The sequence below is a fragment of the Erpetoichthys calabaricus genome, chromosome 8, assembly GCF_900747795.2.
Source record: "Erpetoichthys calabaricus chromosome 8, fErpCal1.3, whole genome shotgun sequence".
Classification (NCBI taxonomy): Eukaryota; Metazoa; Chordata; class Cladistia; order Polypteriformes; family Polypteridae; genus Erpetoichthys; species Erpetoichthys calabaricus.
Genome location: NC_041401.2, coordinates 97,127,778 through 97,145,757, shown reverse-complemented (window position 1 = coordinate 97,145,757; position 17,980 = coordinate 97,127,778). Strand labels below are relative to the sequence as shown.

The window sequence follows — 17,980 nt, the reverse complement described above, 5'->3', positions numbered from 1 at the left end:
CCCAGACTTCTTGACCATGGCCTATGACATCATAACGATCATTTGACCAAAGCAGTGAAACATCACATCGACCTTTGGACAACACCACTATGACAGAATTGCTGTGGTTTGCCCTGACATTAATATTTAAAAAGAGGAGGAAAACCATCAAATAAAACTCTGGCCGCCCAAATGAAAAGTTACATTAAAAAGGAATTCATTAAACAAACTAGTGCAAAGACAAAGCATACATTCCAAAAAATAACTTCAAAGAACAATAGTAAAAAAATGTATTAATTCACAAATTGCTATTGGTCATTATGCAGTGGCCATCAACAAAAGTTAAAAAAAATGTAAAGATAATAAATAGAAAACTTTACAAACTGCCTCTAGCTCCTTCTGCCCCATGATGGAGAAAGCAGGTACACTTATTAGATGCATGGGACAAAAAACTGGACAAGATGTGCTTCTTCAGCTGCAGAAACAGCCACTAGGACTCAGTCGGGGTCAGAACTCATATCCATTATTATAGAACTGGGAGATAGCAGTATAGTAACCACTGCACCAGCACACTTTAATGTCTCTAGACAAAGAGAATAGCTTTGTACCATTATGGAGTATCTCAAGCAACCAACAAAGTGCAAGTTCAAAGAATCCCATCCTGTATGGTGCCCAGTGCCAATGAAAGGACATTCCAGTGATCCCAAGGACTTCAGACCAGTTGCTCTTACACATACATTATAAAGACCTCTGAGAGGTTGATCCTAAAAGTGCTACAGCCTCAGGTTTCATAACATCTGGATCTTCTGCAGTTTGCATATCAGACACAGATACATGGGGGGATGCTCTTGGACAAAGTGGGCACCACAGTCATGATAATGTCCTTTGATTTTTCCAGTGCCTTTAACACCATTCTGCTTCATTGATTGGGTAAAAAAATCAGGGTTTTGTATCTTGATGCTCCCACAATTCCCAGGATCATGGTCTACTTGACCAACAGACAGCAGTTTGTGAGACTGAGGGACTGTGGGTCAGAAATGGGGGTATGTAATACCAGAGCACCTCATGGAACTATCCTGTCTCTCTTCCTGTTTACTCTCTACACAACAGACTTCCAGCCCAATACCAGCAGTTGCCACCTACAGAAATTCTCAGATGACTCATCCATCATAGGCTGCATTAATAATGGAGATGAGTCAGAGTACAGGAAGGTGGTGGAGGAATTTGTCTTGTGGTGCACGGAGAATCACCTGCAACTCAACATCAGCAGGATAAAAGGACTGGTGGTGGACTTCTGGCAAGGAGCATCTGAGACCACTCAGGGGGAGGATGTGGAAGTGGTTCAGAGCTACAAGTACCTGGGGGTTCACATAAACAACAAATGGGACTTGTCTGACAACACAGTGGTGCTGTACCAAGAAAGGTCAGATCAGACTGTGCTTCTTAGGGAGATGCAGGTCTTTTGATGTGTACAGCAAGCAACTGAAAATGTTCTACCAGTCTATAGTAGCCAGTGTGCTGTTCTCCTACACTGCAGTCTCCTGGGGAAGCAACTTGAGCTTATCAAGAAAGCTTTCTCCATCACAGAGTGAACCCTGAACACACTGGAAGCTGAGGATGTTAGAAAAACTGGAAGCCATCATGAAAAATCCCATCTATTCTCTCCAAGAGGTGAACTCTTGGAGTACTCTTAGCCACAGGCTCATTCTACCACAGTATGCTAAGAAGCATCTCGTGGGGGCCTTTCTGCACTGCTATCAGGCAATTCAACCAACGCATTAAGTTGATTTTGAAAATTCTTCGCAATGTACATTTATTTACTTTTTTATTTATTGATCGATCGATTGATTGATTGGCTGTAATATTTGTCCTGTAAGTCTGTATACAGTATTCTTGTTTGTTATGCTTCTGCTGCTGTATGCATATGAATTTCCCCTTGGGATTAATCCAAAAATTAGTGCTTGGCCTGAATATCCTGACCTCTTTTTTTGACCAGACAATGGAAATAAACACAATACGTAATTTACAGACCTACCACATGAAGAAACAAAGACAAATGTAAGAAAGTTTTGACAGTGCCCTCTTCTCCTTTCAGTACACAGAGCTGCAATCTGGACATGAAGAGAGAAGCATATTGGGCTTTCATGCAGAAGGGAAATGAAGCGTATGCTTATTGAGGGTATTGAAGCAAACGCAATGGGAATGGAATTATTCATCTCTCTCTGGGTAAACAAGGTATGAGGAATGTACTTCATCAAATGAAGCAGCACTATCAAGGCAAAACGCAGCATCTGCCAGGTGGACCGTTATGGATAGGAGAGCACTGGGCATCCACCCTCCTCCTACACCTCCTCCTTGAGAGATGAAAATTTCTGTTAGGTGTTTGCCAGATGGTGCTCCCTGATGTCTATTTTTGTTTCTTTTGTATGCCTCTTTTGTCTACTTTAACACATTTTAATATATTTATTGTAATTATTTATTTTATGTCAATAGTGTTCTATTTATATACAGGTGCTGGTCATAAAATTAGAATATCATGACAAAGTTGATTTATTTCCGTAATAAAAGTGAAAACTTGTATATTAGATTCATTCATTACACACAGACTGATGTATTTCAAATGTTTATTTCTTTTAATGTTGATGATTATAACTGACAACTAATGAAAGTCCCAAATTCAGTATCTCGGAAAATTAGAATATCAATTAAGACCAATGCAAAAAAAAGGATTTTTAGAAATGTTGGCCAGCTGAAAGGTATGAACATGAAAGTATGAGCATGTACAGCACTCAATATTTAGTTGGGGCTCCTTTGGCCTGGATTACTGCAGCAATGCGGCGTGGCATGGAGTCGATCAGTCTCTGGCACTGCTCAGGTGTTATGAGAGCCCATGTTGCTCTGATAGTGGCCTTCAGCTCTTCTGAATTGTTGGGTCTGGCGTATTGCATCTTCCTCTTCACAATACCCCATAGATTTTCTGTGGGGTTAAGGTCAGGCGAGTTTGCTGGCCAATCAAGAACAGGGATACCATGGTCCTTAAACCAGGTACTGGTAGCTTTGGCACTGTGTGCAGGTGCCAGGTCCTGTTGGAAAATGAAGTCTGCATCTCCATAAAGTTCGCCAGCAGCAGGAAGCATGAAGTGCTCTAAAACTTCCTGGTAGACGGCTGCGTTGACCTTGGACCTCAGAAAACACAATGGACCAACACTGACTGTGGAAACTTTACACTGGACCTCACGCAACATGGATTCTGCACCTCTCCTCTCTTCCTTCAGACTCTGGGACCTTGATTCCAAAGGAAATGCAAAATTTACTTTCATCAGAGAACATAACTTTGGACCACTCAGCAGCAGTCCAGTCCTTTTTGTCTTTAGCCCAGGCGAGACGCTTCTGACGCTGTCTCTTGTTCAAGAGTGGCTTGACACAAGGAATGCGACAGCTGAAACCCATGTCTTGCATACGTCTGTGCGTGGTGGTTCTTGAAGCACTGACTCCAGCTGCAGTCCACTCTTTGTGAATCTCCCCCACATTTTTGAATGGGTTTTGTTTCACAATCCTCTCCAGGGTGCGGTTATCCCTATTGCTTGTACACTTTTTTCTACCACATCTTGTCCTTCCCTTCGCCTCTCTATTAATGTGCTTGGACACAGAGCTCTGTGAACAGCCAGCCTCTTTAGCAATGACCTTTTGTGTCTTGCCTTCCTTGTGCAAGGTGTCAATGGTCGTCTTTTGGACAACTGTCAAGTCAGTAGTCTTCCCCATGATTGTGTAGCCTACAGAACTAGACTGAGAGACCATTTAAAGGCTTTTGCAGGTGTTTTGAGTTAATTAGCTGATTAGAGTGTGGCACCAGGTGTTTTCAATATTGAACCTTTTCACAATATTCTAATTTTCCGAGATACTGAATTTGGGACTTACATTAACAGCAAAATGCTGCACTGCACACTCAATAAATCCAGAGCGTCATCCTGCCCTAAACATCCACAAAACATCCACAAAATAAATAAAATCATTTTGACATTCATGTTGTCACTCCATGTTCGGATCTTGTTTTGGGTTTCCATGAAGTCACATGGTCATGACGAAAGCGTTAAGTGCAGTGAGAGTGCAGGCCAGAGGTGGAGTAGGGAGGGGCGACAATCGTGCTCGGGCACAGTACGGACCATCCATCTATTTTCCAACCCGCTGAATCCGAACACAGGGTCATGGGGTCTGCTGGAGCCAAGCCCAACCAACACAGGGCACAAGGCAGGAACCAATCCCGGGCAGGGTGCCAACCCACTGCAGGACACACACAAACACACCCACACACCAAGCACACACTAGGGCCAATTTAGAATCGCCAATCCACCTAACCTGCATGTCTTTGGACTGTGGGAGGAAACCGGAGCGCCCGGAGGAAACCCACGCAGACACGGGGAGAACATGCAAACTCCATGCAGGGAGGACCCGGGAAGTGAACTCGGGTCTCCTAACTGCAGACCAAACATGGCAAATGTGAGTACATCCTTAGATCAGACCAGCATTGCAATCAGCACAGAGCTCCTGAAGACAGCCCAACTGATTTATGTAAAGAGAAGACTAAGATCTCTCTTAGTTTACCCCATTTTCTCACTGTTTATACATCATCAAGCAATCTTTTGTTTATCCCCAACAACTATCTATTACATGATGGGTGTCCTTCCATTGTCTACACATTACTTTCTTATTTTTTTGAAGGGCAGGGAAAATCAGAGTGGCTTTTGGAAGGGAAGAATGACTATGGATTCGTGGCTGGGTTTGGAGTCTGACATTCGTAAGGCTCCTGTTAATTAAGAGTCTGTTGCAGCAGTATTTTTCAATATTATGAAAGCTTAAAGGGCTGTTGCTTAAACTAGACAGGTTGGGAGTGGGATGAAGAATGTTTAACTGGTCACAAGATTTTCTCAGTGAAAGAACAATTCAAGTCAAAGTAGTAAGTGCTTTTTCCAAAGATTACGAAAGTAAGAACGAGACTTCGCAGGGAAGTGGATGTAGTCGTTTTCTATTTAGTATGATGATTGATGACATTTCCTCATCTGTTAACTCAGACATTTGTAAGTTATTATATGCAAAAAGAGGAAGAAATACTGAATACCTAACCAGGATGATGCACTGAGGACTGGGGCCATTGGTGAGGGGTTCAAATTTTCATTAGCAAAGATTGGCGTAGTTTGCTTTACAAAGAAGATCAGTATGACTCAAATTAGGTTAAAGTTATATGGTGTGTCAGTTTCACAGGAACTGGGGGTGAAGTGTCTAGGTATGTGGATGGATTCAAAGCTAACTTGGAAGGTTTATTTTAACAATATGGTATCATAGGGCCTTAAATGTTCTTAATATTGCATTAGTAAGATCAATGTTAGATTACAGATGTGTTGCTTATGGGTCAGTGTCCGTTACTCTTCTAAAAAGGATGGATACGATTCAGTTTCAAGCACTGAAAATATGTCGTGATGTGTTTAAGTCATTCCTAATTGTAGCAATACAAGTAAAAATGGAAACATTATCATTGCACTTACATGAAAACAAGTTAGCTCTGCTTTACTGGGTGAAATTGAATGGACATGAAGATAATCATCCAACCAATTTAACACTGCAGAACACCACGGTCGTAAGATGATTGCTGTGGGTGGATGGGTAATGAATGAGCTCAGGATATTGAAATTTCACATCTAGAGTTTGGTCCTAGTGAACCCCTTTCTGTTTACCCCCACACCACATTGGCTTTTTCCAGCACTTGTTTTAAGACTTAGTCTGCAAACACTATTTAAGGGTTCTGATGGTATGTCTGAGGGCTTAATAAGTTCACGCAGGTTAAATATTATGGGTTTCTTCTAGTATTTATTAATAGTTAAACAAATCAGGACTCTGGGTGTTCTGGAGCTTCAACTTATGTAGTGTTACTTCATATTCCTTTAAGAAAAGGATGTCTGATAATATTATCAGTTTTTGCTTCACAACTAATTGCTATTCATTTGGATTTAGGTTGGGTTGAACATGTACAGGTACACCCAGACTTACTGTTAATATATTCCGATTAATCATTGGCTCTGAGTAGTTTAAAATTTGGTAATTAGAAGGACAGACAGACAATTGTGGAGACAGCAGGGTCTTGGTGTATGTGTTCATTGGTATTGGGTCCCAGCTCACGTGGGCGTGGAAGGGAATTCTTTAAGGAGTCTTTAAGGAGTGAGGTCATTGATACTGCAGTGCCTTTACCTAAAGGGAAGGAAAAATCTGTAATTAAGAAATCCATTACAAAAAGCTGTCAGAATGATTGGAATAAAGGGAAAAAAGGAAGACACCTGTTTAACATCCAAAAAGGACGTAGCTGGGTGGGAATAATTAAGGCTTTGGACTTCAAACCCTGAGGTTGTGGGTTCATATCCCACTACTGACACTGTGTGACTGTGCGCAAGTCACTTGACCTGCCTGCGCTCCAATTAGATATCCAATTGTATCATAAACGTTGGAAGTTGCCTTGGATAAAGGTGTCAGCCAGATAAGTAAATGTAAATAAGTAAATAATAGGAAAGAAGAAATAATACTGACAGGGATTAGGATTGGTCAATCTGGATGAATTAGCTCATTGTTTAAAATTAATAAAAGTGCTGAAATTGTAAGGAGCCAGAGGCTGCGCAGCACGTTTCATTTGACGGTAGGTCGTATGAGGTCCAACGAAGATACTTTAATCCTAAAGTCAACGAATTGGGAGTTACACAGGCTTCTCTGGAGAACGTTTTAAAAATGACATGCCATCACAGAATATATTTGTGTTTATTTGACTTTTTGAAAGTTTATGTTATGTTATGTTATGTTACAGCCTTATTCCAAAATGGATTAAATTCATTTTTTTCCTCAAAATTCTACACACAACACTCCATAATGACAATGTGAAAAAAGTTTACTTGAGGTTTTTGCAAATTTATTAAAAATAAAAAAAACTGAGAAATCACATGTACATAAGTAATCACAGCCTTTGCTCAATACTTTGTCGATGCACCTTTGGCAGCAATTACAGCCTCAAGTCTTTTTGAATATGATGCCACAAGCTTGGCACACCTATCCTTGGCCAGTTTCACCCATTCCTCTTTGCAGCACCTCTCAAGCTCCATCACATTGGAAGGGAAGTGTCGGTGCACAGCCATTTTAAGATCTCTCCAGAGATGTTCAATCGGATTCAAGTCTGGGCTCTGGCTGGGCCACTCAAGGACATTCACAGAGTTGTCCTGAAGCCACTCCTTTGATATCTTGGCTGTGTGCTTAGGATCGTTGTCCTGCTGAAAGATGAACCGTCGCCGCAGTCTGAGGTCAAAAGCGCTCTGGAGCAGGTTTTCATCCAGGATGTCTCTGTACATTGCTGCAGTCATCTTTCCCTTTATCCTGACTAGTCTGCCAGTTCCTGCCGCTGAAAAACATCCCCACAGCATGATGCTGCCACCACCATGCTTCACTGTAGGGATGGTGCCAGGTTTCCTCCAAACGTGACGCCTGGCATTCACACCAAAGAGTTCAATCTTTGTCTCATCAGACCAGAGAATTTTCTTTCTCATGGTCTGAGAGTCCTTCAGGTGCCTTTTGGCAAACTCCAGGTGGGCTGCCATGTGCCTTTTACTAAGGAGTGGCTTCCGTCTGGCCACTCTACCATACAGGCCTGATTGGTGGATTGCTGCAGAGATGGTTGTCCTTCTGGAAGCTCTGACAGAGTGACCATTGGGTTCTTGGTCACCTCCCTGACTAAGGCCCTTCTCCCTCGATCGTTCAGTTTAGATGGCCGGCCAACTCTAGGAAGAGTCCTGGTGGTTTCGAACTTCTTCCACTTACGGATGATGGAGGCCACTGTGCTCACTGGGACCTTCAAAGCAGCAGAATTTTTTCTGTAACCTTCCCCAGATATGTGCCTCGAGACAATCCTGTCTCTGAGGTCTACAGACAGTTCCTTTGACTTCATGCTTGGTTTGTGCTCTGACATGAACTGTCAACTGTGGGACCTTATATAGACAGGTGTGTGCCTTTCCAAATCATGTCTAGTCAACTGAGTTTACCACAGGTGGACTCCAGTTAAGCTGCAGAAACATCTCAAGGATGATCAGGGGAAACAGGATGCACCTGAGCTCAATTTCGAGCTTCACGGCAAAGGCTGTAAATACTTATGTACATGTGCTTTCTCAATTTTTTTATTTTTAATAAATTTGCAAAAACCTCAAGTAAACTTTTTTCACGTTGTCATTATGGGGTGTTGTGTGTAGAATTCTGAGGAAAAAAATGAATTTAATCCATTTTGGAATAAGGCTGTAACATAACAAATTGTGGAAAAAGTGATGCGTTGTGAATACTTTCCAGATGCACTGTATATATATATATATATATATATATATATATATATATATATATATATATCTTCTTTAATAAAATCCCTGTGTGCGTCCAGGTGTCCGTGTGTGTGTGTCTTCTGGTGAAGTGCGCATGCGCGGGGCATGGTGCTATGCGCGATATTACTGTCAGAGAAAGTTACAAGCGTTTTACGGAAATACAAACCAGTATTACTGCGAGAGGAAATTAAAGGTACACAATACAGTGACGCATATTACAGCCGCATACAAGCCAGTATTATTGTCAGAGAAAATTAAAGGCATATTACCGACGCGCACACCTGTGTTACCGCCAGAGAAAATTAAAGGTATATTACAGACGTAGAAGCCAGCACACATACAAGACAGTATTACTGTCACAGAAAATTAAAGACACACAATACAGCAATCGGCAGCACACGAAGAACGGTCAGCTCACCAAGTAAACATCAACAAAAGAAAGGCTGAAAGACAAAGAAAAATATGACCAACAAAAAGAATGAGGTCAAGGTCCCTTGCCATTTAATAGAGACTGTTCCTACTAATGTTTATTTATGCACTACTGTTCTAGCTCCCGTTATTGTAACGGGCTTAATGACTAGTATATATATATAAAATCCAACGTCTGTCTTTCTGCCTGTATGTCTGTCCACTTTTCACGAGAAAACTACTTAACAAATTTAGATCAGGTTTTTTTCTATAATTTGCTTGAACATTCTGGTTGATTTTGCGACTTCTCTCATTGCGCTATGTATCATAGTTTGCTTGTGGTACCGATTTATTTACACAAATCTGAAACAGACACACAGCAGGCCAAAAGAAGGGGGTGCGGGGCCCTCCTCACTCACACACCAGTTTCAGGGCGTGTTCCTTACCTCTGCTTAGCTAGCGAACGAGAGAACTACTTAACAGATTTAGATTGGGTTTTTTTCTATAATTTGCTTGAACATTCGGATTGATTTTTGTGACTTCTCTCATTGTGTTAAGAATCATAGTTAGCTTGCAGGAGCGATATATTCGCACTAATCCGAGACAGAGGCTGCGGGCCGAGGGGAGGGGGAAGTGTAACGTCAGGAGTGGGGAGCCAGACAGGGCCTTCTTCACTGTCCTTTTTCACTAATAGGTGGGTGGAGCCACGGGGCATAGCTAGTCTTTTATAAATATTATTATGCTGAGTAGTCTATACAAGCTAAAACATTTTATGGTTCCCTTTCCCTTCCAAGGTATTTTGATATTTTGGAACATTTAAGGTTATTTTTGAGGCTTAAATGCTTTCAGACCAGCATAGGCTGAAGCAGGCTATTGGAGCTGGGGTTAGGCCCATTGGGGTGAGGCCTTTCCCAGGCAGGCACAGGAAGCCATTTTTCATGTATGGTTCTGACTCCAAATTGTAGCCATTTCAATATGACTGCCATCCAGTACAAGACAGGCCAAGAGTGGGATCAAAAGACATAGGAGATCATAGAATTCCAAGGATGAAGAACATTGACTTAGATGAAAACGGAATTTGAGGCATTCAAAAAAACGCTATTTTTTCACAGCTTGAAGTATATTTTTTTGCTTTTCTATTTTTATTATATGTATAACTGATTTTACCAAAATAATTATGGTTATTATACCTCTTCTCTACATTGTTTTGTCCATCACCAAGGTGCCCACTAAACCTTACAATAGGTTACTTTCTTTCGCTATGGCTCAAAAAGAATAGGGCTTGTAATCATAAGTTTAATATGTCACTGTGCTCTGTGCAATTATATTTTATAGAACCTGATTTGTACTCATATGCAGTACAGCAGACACATGTCCAGATTAAGCACAGGAGCTGACACAGAGAAATGCCAAGCAAGCAACATGAAAAAAAGACTAGGACAAAGGGAAACCGTGCACAGTCAGACTGTTAGCTGCTGTAACCGTGTGCTATTTCTATCTGTTAAGTCAGCACAAAATTGCGTCCTTGTTTGGAGAGTATCGTTGCCTTGTTTGGAATTGCATGTTCGTCTGAGGGGACCATGGGCATGGAGAAATAGTATAAAGCCTTGCAACATTGCCAGACACACCTGTGAAGCAAACAAACGGATGGAAGACAATCGCCACCTGTTCCTGAGAATGCCTTCCATATCTGCATTGACGACAACGACAAACTCCACTCCAGGACCAGGTCTCATCATTGGCTTCACTCATCTTTGTACCATCTGCAGTGTAAGCCAACATTATAAAAAAGCCAAGTTATTTCTCCTAAGTGATTTCTCACCACCATATCCCCAGGTAGGGGTATCGTCTTTGATGTTATATCGGATTATGTAACATGCAACAATCACAAAAGAACTCATTCCTAAAGAGCAAGCACCCCCTAGTGGACACAGGGCCAAGGTGGCATCTAATGTCAGACTTGTACCTTTACATGGGCTCATTCTACCTGGTCAGATTTAAGGACTCAAGAAGTGTAGATTCCTCCAGAACTTAAACATTGTGGTCACTAAGACGTTGACACATGATTTCTAGTCATTTTGTACTACATTCTTGGATTTCGAAGTTTGTTTTATGCATCTTTTGATTCATTTTTATGTGTTTTCATTCGATGTGGAAACACCCACTACTGTAAGCATGTCTGTGTGTGTGTGTAAGACTGCATTAAACATCTCAGCTCCCAGTGGAACAACTGCATTGAAATTTGGTACACTTACTATACTTTAGGGAAATTTGACATAAGAGTTCAATTTTTGTCGAGGTATCTCAAATATAGCATTTGGTTCATTTTTTAAATCTCAAAAAATTCTCATTTAAAAAGCATTGATGAATTTTTGAATCATTTATCTTAAAATAGAGAAACAATCTGTGTGACCTCAATTACTAATTTACACTACTAATTAACCTTGAGAGAGGTTATTTTAACTTGCAGACTTTCCTTTTTGACACATCCAACAGCTACTTCTGATACAAAAACAAATTTCCAGTATAAATAAATGAAGCACCAGCAGAGTCAAGCGTGGACGGGAACTCGCCGTCACATCAGCTAGTTACACAGACTTCAGCACCGACTTTAAATCCCCATTGGGCACCGTTATATTTCGCCCAGGTAGGATACCTTGGCTCATGAGTACTTTCATTTCATTTGTCCTTTTTGTTATTTCTGATGAATTTTTTATGTTTTATGTAAATTTTGTTATTATTGTCGTTTATTACTTTTTTGCATTGTTTACCTATGTTCCTTATGCTTTGTAGGTGGAACCACAAGAGTCAAAGCTGTTTTTAGCCTCAGGAGATCCTTTAGTGGATCACTGATGTTCAAACAGTGCATTATCATCATACGGATTGATTTTTCTGGTTTCAGGATTTATTGCTTCTGTCTTTTGGTTTTTGATCTTTGGATTGGTCTGATAGGGGATGCCCTTTAATAATAATTCTTTTCATTTATATAGCGCTTTTCTCACTACTCAAAGCACTCAGTAATTGCAGGTTGTCTTGCTCAAGGGCCCAACAGAGCAGAGTCCCTATTGGCATTTACGGGATTTGAACCGGCAACCTTCCGATTGCCAGTGCAGATCCCTAGACTCAGAGCCACCACTCCGCCACTTTTAAGGAATACCTTGCTGTAAATTGTGTTATTTTTTGTTGAATGCAAAATAAATTCATTTATGAAGATTCCTTGTTGGATTGATCTCTCTAGCCAGAGGTTTAAGGTTTATTTCCTTTAGAGAGGCTGTTTTTGGAACATTTAAAGTATATTTTGAAACTTCAAAGCTCCAGTCCTCTTTTTTTTGAGACGATCTGAGCCAGAGTCTGCTTGTGGAGTTTGGGCATCAGGTTGGATAGTGTTAGATTTATTCTAGGCAGGCTAGGGAAAGTCTGCCCTGGTTTAAGGGTCTTATACAGTCAAGGCTATAAGTATTTGAACAGTGATATAACTTTGGTAAATATTTTTGATACCCCTGAAAATAGGGGGACCATGCTTAAAAATGTCTGTTACTACTAATTGGCTTGTACAATATTTTTGGTAAACCCCTTAAATTATAGCTGAAAGTCTACACTTCAATCACATCATGATGGCTTTATTTCGAATCCACAGTGGTGGCGTATAGAGCAAAAATTATGAAAATTGTGTCACCGTGCAAATACTTATTGACCTGACTGTACAAGACCCCTATACCAGGCCAGACATTCCTTAGCCTGCCTAGAAAAAATCCAACTGGATGCCCAAAATCCACAAACAGGCTCTGGCCTACATCGGTCCAAAAAAAGAGCATTCGACTTTTAAAGTTTCAAAATACACAAAATATGACATAAAATATGACTGTAAGTGGTCTCACTCTTTTTCTGTTTGAACTCCACTCATTTTATGATACTTACTGCTTTGCAAAACATAAAACTTTAGAATTAACTACAATTGGCCATAAACCACCCACAACTGGTTTGATTTTTACATTGAGTTAGAATTGGTGTTTATGAAAGCAATTTCATCCATCAAAGCCTTTTTGGGCTTTGCTTTTAAATAAACTGCTTTTAAAATATGCACTGTAAAATGCTATTAAAAACTTACACATGTACATGTGCATGTATTGTTACATGTAACAAGCATATTTGGGCTTGGTTGATATTGTAAAATGCTATTAAACAGTAGTATAATACTGTATGCACTCTACTAACGTAATTAAACTCCATTATTAGTTATTTCTGATATGATTATTAAACATTTTTTCATAGTTTAACAAAGAGAAGTATCACATTTTTGTTGAAGTAAATAAACAAAAATTTTAAATGCTCCAAATTTCAAAATGGCTAATTAAGTGCCTGAATGTATCTAGATATTATGCCATGCATTTTCTAACTTTTCAGATAACTAGGTTGAATCTATCATTTTGTGTTTCATGTTGTGTTTCTGAGACAGTTACAGCAGGTTTAGATTCTCTAATTGTATTGTTGAAATGATGTTACAAAAATGTTGTATTTAGTGTATACGGACTTTGAAAACACTTTCTCCTGACCATGCATTAGGTAAATGTTGAACTTTTTGGATGGTGCATCCAAAATAAAAGGCATAAATTATACATATGTGGGTGTTTTAGTAAGGCTGTGTGCCTTTTTTTGCTATCTTGTGCGGTCTAGATGCATGGCCACAGTTAAACATTCTTACAGCTTTGTAGCTTTAGAATGACTTATTTCATAAGGTGAAGAAGCATAACAGGTCTGTGCAATATTGTAGCAGAACTGTACGTGTGCTTGTAAACTTCAGGAACCAAAACAAATCCTTCATGTGTTACTAAGATGTGGCACACAAATTCTTCTCAACACCCTGAAACAGAATTTGCATGTGGAGAACTTAGGAGTAGCACTCAACCCAAACTACTTAGCATTACACAACCAAATACACCCCACTGCGCACTTCACTTGAGCACTGACCACTGATCTACCTTGGAAAGAATGGAAGCAGGCTACTTGACATATGTTTGAATTCTACTAACATTTTTTACTAGTGTTGCTATAAATATTTTATTTGCAAAACAACACCCATCATTCTCTCTTTTTTTTAATATTTTTATTTTATTAATTTTCATTATAATCATTCCATACAAATAGATCAGTCTTTCTTGCGAAATGCAGGAATGGTTTCAAAACAACAATGTTAATGTCCTAGGGTAGCTATGTTTATCTACAAGGATATTTTTATTAAAAGGAACAGTTTGCAGTACTAAAAGTCAATTGTTATGCTCCAACAAAAGCTTCAGGATTGTGCAACAGTAGTCAGTTTGAAAATACTATTTTTTGAATAAACACCAGTAGTTTCCATTGTAGATATGGAAAACATTCTTCCTTTAATCAAGAGACTGGAGATAGACATTTAAGAACTACTCTTTTATATGGTAATTATACACATTTTAATGTTTCAATTTAGACATTGGGAGTTGAACGATACCTGCTGTATGGAGGTTGCTGTCTTGGCACATATCCATCATTACCTTCACACTTCCACATCCATTTGATTTTTTCGTTTATTCTTTTCAGGTCAGGGCTACATGAGGAAACAGTCTAGCAGTGCAACTGTGATAAAACGGAAAAAATGCCTGGCCCTTTACACAGTCCCAATGTACTGCTAGTATTTAAAATATATCAAAACATGTTCAATTCCCAAAAAGCAGGACACTTTTTTTTTTTTTTTACATTTTTATTACACATCAAAGCAGATGCACATTTTACAACTGCAGACACTCGACATGTGAAAGATTGTCATTGAAACTGTTCAGTAAGTAACACATACAACCATGCAGCTAGATGAGTGGAGCAGCAGTGCAGTGGTTTCCCTGTATGTCTTTCTCTTTTTCTTTCTATTCCACTCATTCACTCTTTGTGCATTATGCACAGAAGGCTCAGGATCTAATAGCTTCAAGCACACAAAGATCGGGTCCCCCAATATTAACCAAACAGGAGAATGTATTTAAATGAAAACATGTGGAAAACACAGCTGAACATATATATTTATACACATATATATATATAAATTTATAGAAGATCAATATGATCAGGACACTTGCCTGCAAGAACAACTTCCAATCAACTCAGCCTTTTTTTGTCTCCGAAACCAGTCAACTTCCAGTTTTTAATCAGCCTAATCCAGGTAAAGGATTGAGTCATCCACAGGTAAGCTGCATGTCAGTTGAAGATCCACAGGTATAATAGATTACCAATTCACACCCTTCACAACAGTGGGTATATTCAACTATATTGCATTAAAATATATTATAAAAAAAAAAAAATTTTTTTGTTTAGTTGAAGCAGGGAAGTAAGTTTTTTGGAAGTACACAACTCTTGTGAGCTACATGTTTTAAGCTTCTGAGAGAAAAGGCACAGGATTTTGTGCACGTCTGTTTATAGTTTTACAAATCAACAACAACATGGTCTTTAAGCTGCAAAGCCTCAGTCACTTCCAGGAGTTGCATTTTCATTTTATTTCCTGTGGCTGCCTTTGAATGCATTTCTCCTGGTGTGTGTCATTCATATGTACTTTATAATGTTTACACATGCACGTACACTATGGAAGAAATTGGCAAAATACTAGGGGTCATTTTTTTTTCACTTGCACACCTGGACTGAATTTGTTTGTTTGTAGTCCATAAGTGCCCACTGCATAAATTAAAGAAAAAAAGCAATATTCACTCCTTTTGTATACTGAATGCAAATGCAACAGTCTGCCCTTTCAACAAGTGTATGAGACTATGGATTCTAGAATTAAAATACTAAATTTGCCAATTTACTTTGCGTTAGACTGGCACGATGATCACAACTTTTTCCATGTTATGAGTCTCTTTTAGACATTCTGTGCACAACTCCTGCGTTTAACGTACCTCAGCCTCTTTATCAAGACAAATGCTTAAACACCAGGCTATGGTTAACTTCAGTATGTTTCATCACTAAACAAAAAAAAACGGTATCTGGTAGTGTGGAAATCTGCATCACCCTTAAGATTAGGGTAAACATCCAATGAACTGGTTATCTGTTACACTTAAGTAAGGGGTGCTGCAGCCTTAAGGTCTATGCTTTAAATTCCATATTTTGTAGAATCCTTTGGAAGTAATATACCTTGCAGAGGGCCAACAACAGATTTGAAAAATGATAAATGGTAAATGAAATTGTTGTTTACTTTTATACACATGTAATTGTTGGAAATGTTTGCATAGCAATCATATCAGAGAGAGGAACTACAAAAAAAGTCTATGGTTGTTTTAAACAAATCACAGCTAATTGCCTAAAGCAACTTCCAATGATGATGTTCCATGAGAATGAGACAAGTATTTAAAAAAGAAAAAAAAAATACACATATTATGTATGACAGCCAGTCTGCAAAAAGATATATGCAACACAACCACATTTTCACAAGGCAACAGGAAATGAAAAAAGGAACATCTCAGCCCTACCCCACACACACTAAAAAAGGCAGGATGTAATATTCACATTATTAAAGAACTGCACTTTAGGTTAATTCTGGACTGAAGTTCACAGGTACAAGTCAACACTCATCATCCAACCAGAATCCAACCCAAAGCAGTTTCATAATGTTGCATTTATACTCAAGACAGACACGTTTAAACCACTAGGAGATTAAACTTACTTAAAGTTAAAAGATGCAAGTCAATTCAATGTGTTTACTTAGCTAAAAAAAAATATGAAGTGGTGGTTAATATTTCAACTAATAATAAATCTGAAAGAAGAAAAAAAAATAAAACACATAAGACTAGTTAATTGGGATGTATTAGAATTTTGAAAAATCCAAATGTCGCCTAGTTGTGCACACTATAATTTTCTATTTATTCCCACAATACAATTTTTGGGGACCTGCAGTAATTCTTTCCTGTTCGTCTGACATTTTCCAAAACAGGGTATTAGAAACCTCAAATATTAACTACTTTTCATTTGAAACTGCAGGCCTACATGATCCGAAATTACATAAAATTAGATATGTCCATATATACACACACAGTCATAGTATATGGAATATATTGTACACAGATGCAATTATATTATACTGGAAAGATTTAGAATACAATTTCTAGGTATTAAGATATCATTCTTAAGCCAAATAATTAACAATAAAATATTGTTCAGAGAAATCAGCTCTGAGTGAAAGATCTTTTTCATATTCTTAAATGACTAAGTTCATACCATTCAGCAAACTGCATGGATAAAAGTATGACAGCTATCCTCATTGCTTGCATTTGTATTTGTAAATGAGAGCAATAAACAGACACTCAAGTTGGAAGTTAGCGGTAACATGTTATATGCCCAAGTGAAAACTTGTAAGCACGATTTTATTATTCACTTTTAAACATTTTTAAGAACTATTTTGCTCTCGTAATGAAGCAGAAATCAAAAGTAAGAGAACTAATCTTGCAGCATCACCAAGTAAAATCTCAAGGACAAGCAAAGGCCTTCCTATGAAATGTCCTGAAAAAACTGAATAATGTGAAGCTTGGTCTTGCTTATGAAAATAAAAAGAATGCATGAAAACATTCATGATAATGGAAGCTTATAGTTTTTGGATATGTGGAGTAAATGAAACCAAGGAAAAATAATATGTTAGCTCCCCCAAAATGAATACTTTTCAAATCGCTGTGATCTGCAATTGTCAAATATGAGAACAGCCACCATCTCTACTAAGCTTGTGGGGTAGGCTGGACAGGGAAATAAAGTATCATGTACTCTTAAGGGAGTCTCATTAATGTCCAGGAATCCTTCTCACTGGTCTAAGGGCAATTCACTGCTGCCAGCTCTAGCAATCCTTCGCTTCTGACTGCTGCCACTGGGGCAGCACAGAGGTCACTGCTGACCTTTCCTGTACTCACACACACATCTACAAATATTTACACAGCAGATACAGGCACTTAAAATGTCTTTGGTTGGAATAACCCAACATTGCAGAGTAATGCATTCACAGAGCTTTGCACCCATTCTGGGTTCAGTAGGCAACTAGTAAATCAGTTCAAGAGATTATATATATATATATACAATATATATATATTTGTTTTTTCTTTAAAGTTCATTTATTTTTCTGCCCAACTTCAAAAATTGCTTCTTTAGGCTTCTGACAAAGCTATCTGTAAAGAGAAAGAAGGAAAAAAAATAGAAATGAAAAAAGTTGG

At 38.8% G+C, this 17,980-nt stretch overlaps 1 protein-coding gene across 1 annotated transcript in view; it reads right to left on the bottom strand.

Annotated features, from left to right (window-relative positions):
- Window positions 1–14,490: 14,490 nt before the first annotated feature.
- tmem248 (transmembrane protein 248) overlaps window positions 14,491–17,980 on the bottom strand; it is a 72,799-nt gene continuing 69,309 nt past the window's right edge. Inside the window, 1 exon segment of the mRNA XM_051930803.1 lies at window positions 14,491–17,883. The gene's annotated coding sequence lies outside the window, so the exon portion shown is untranslated.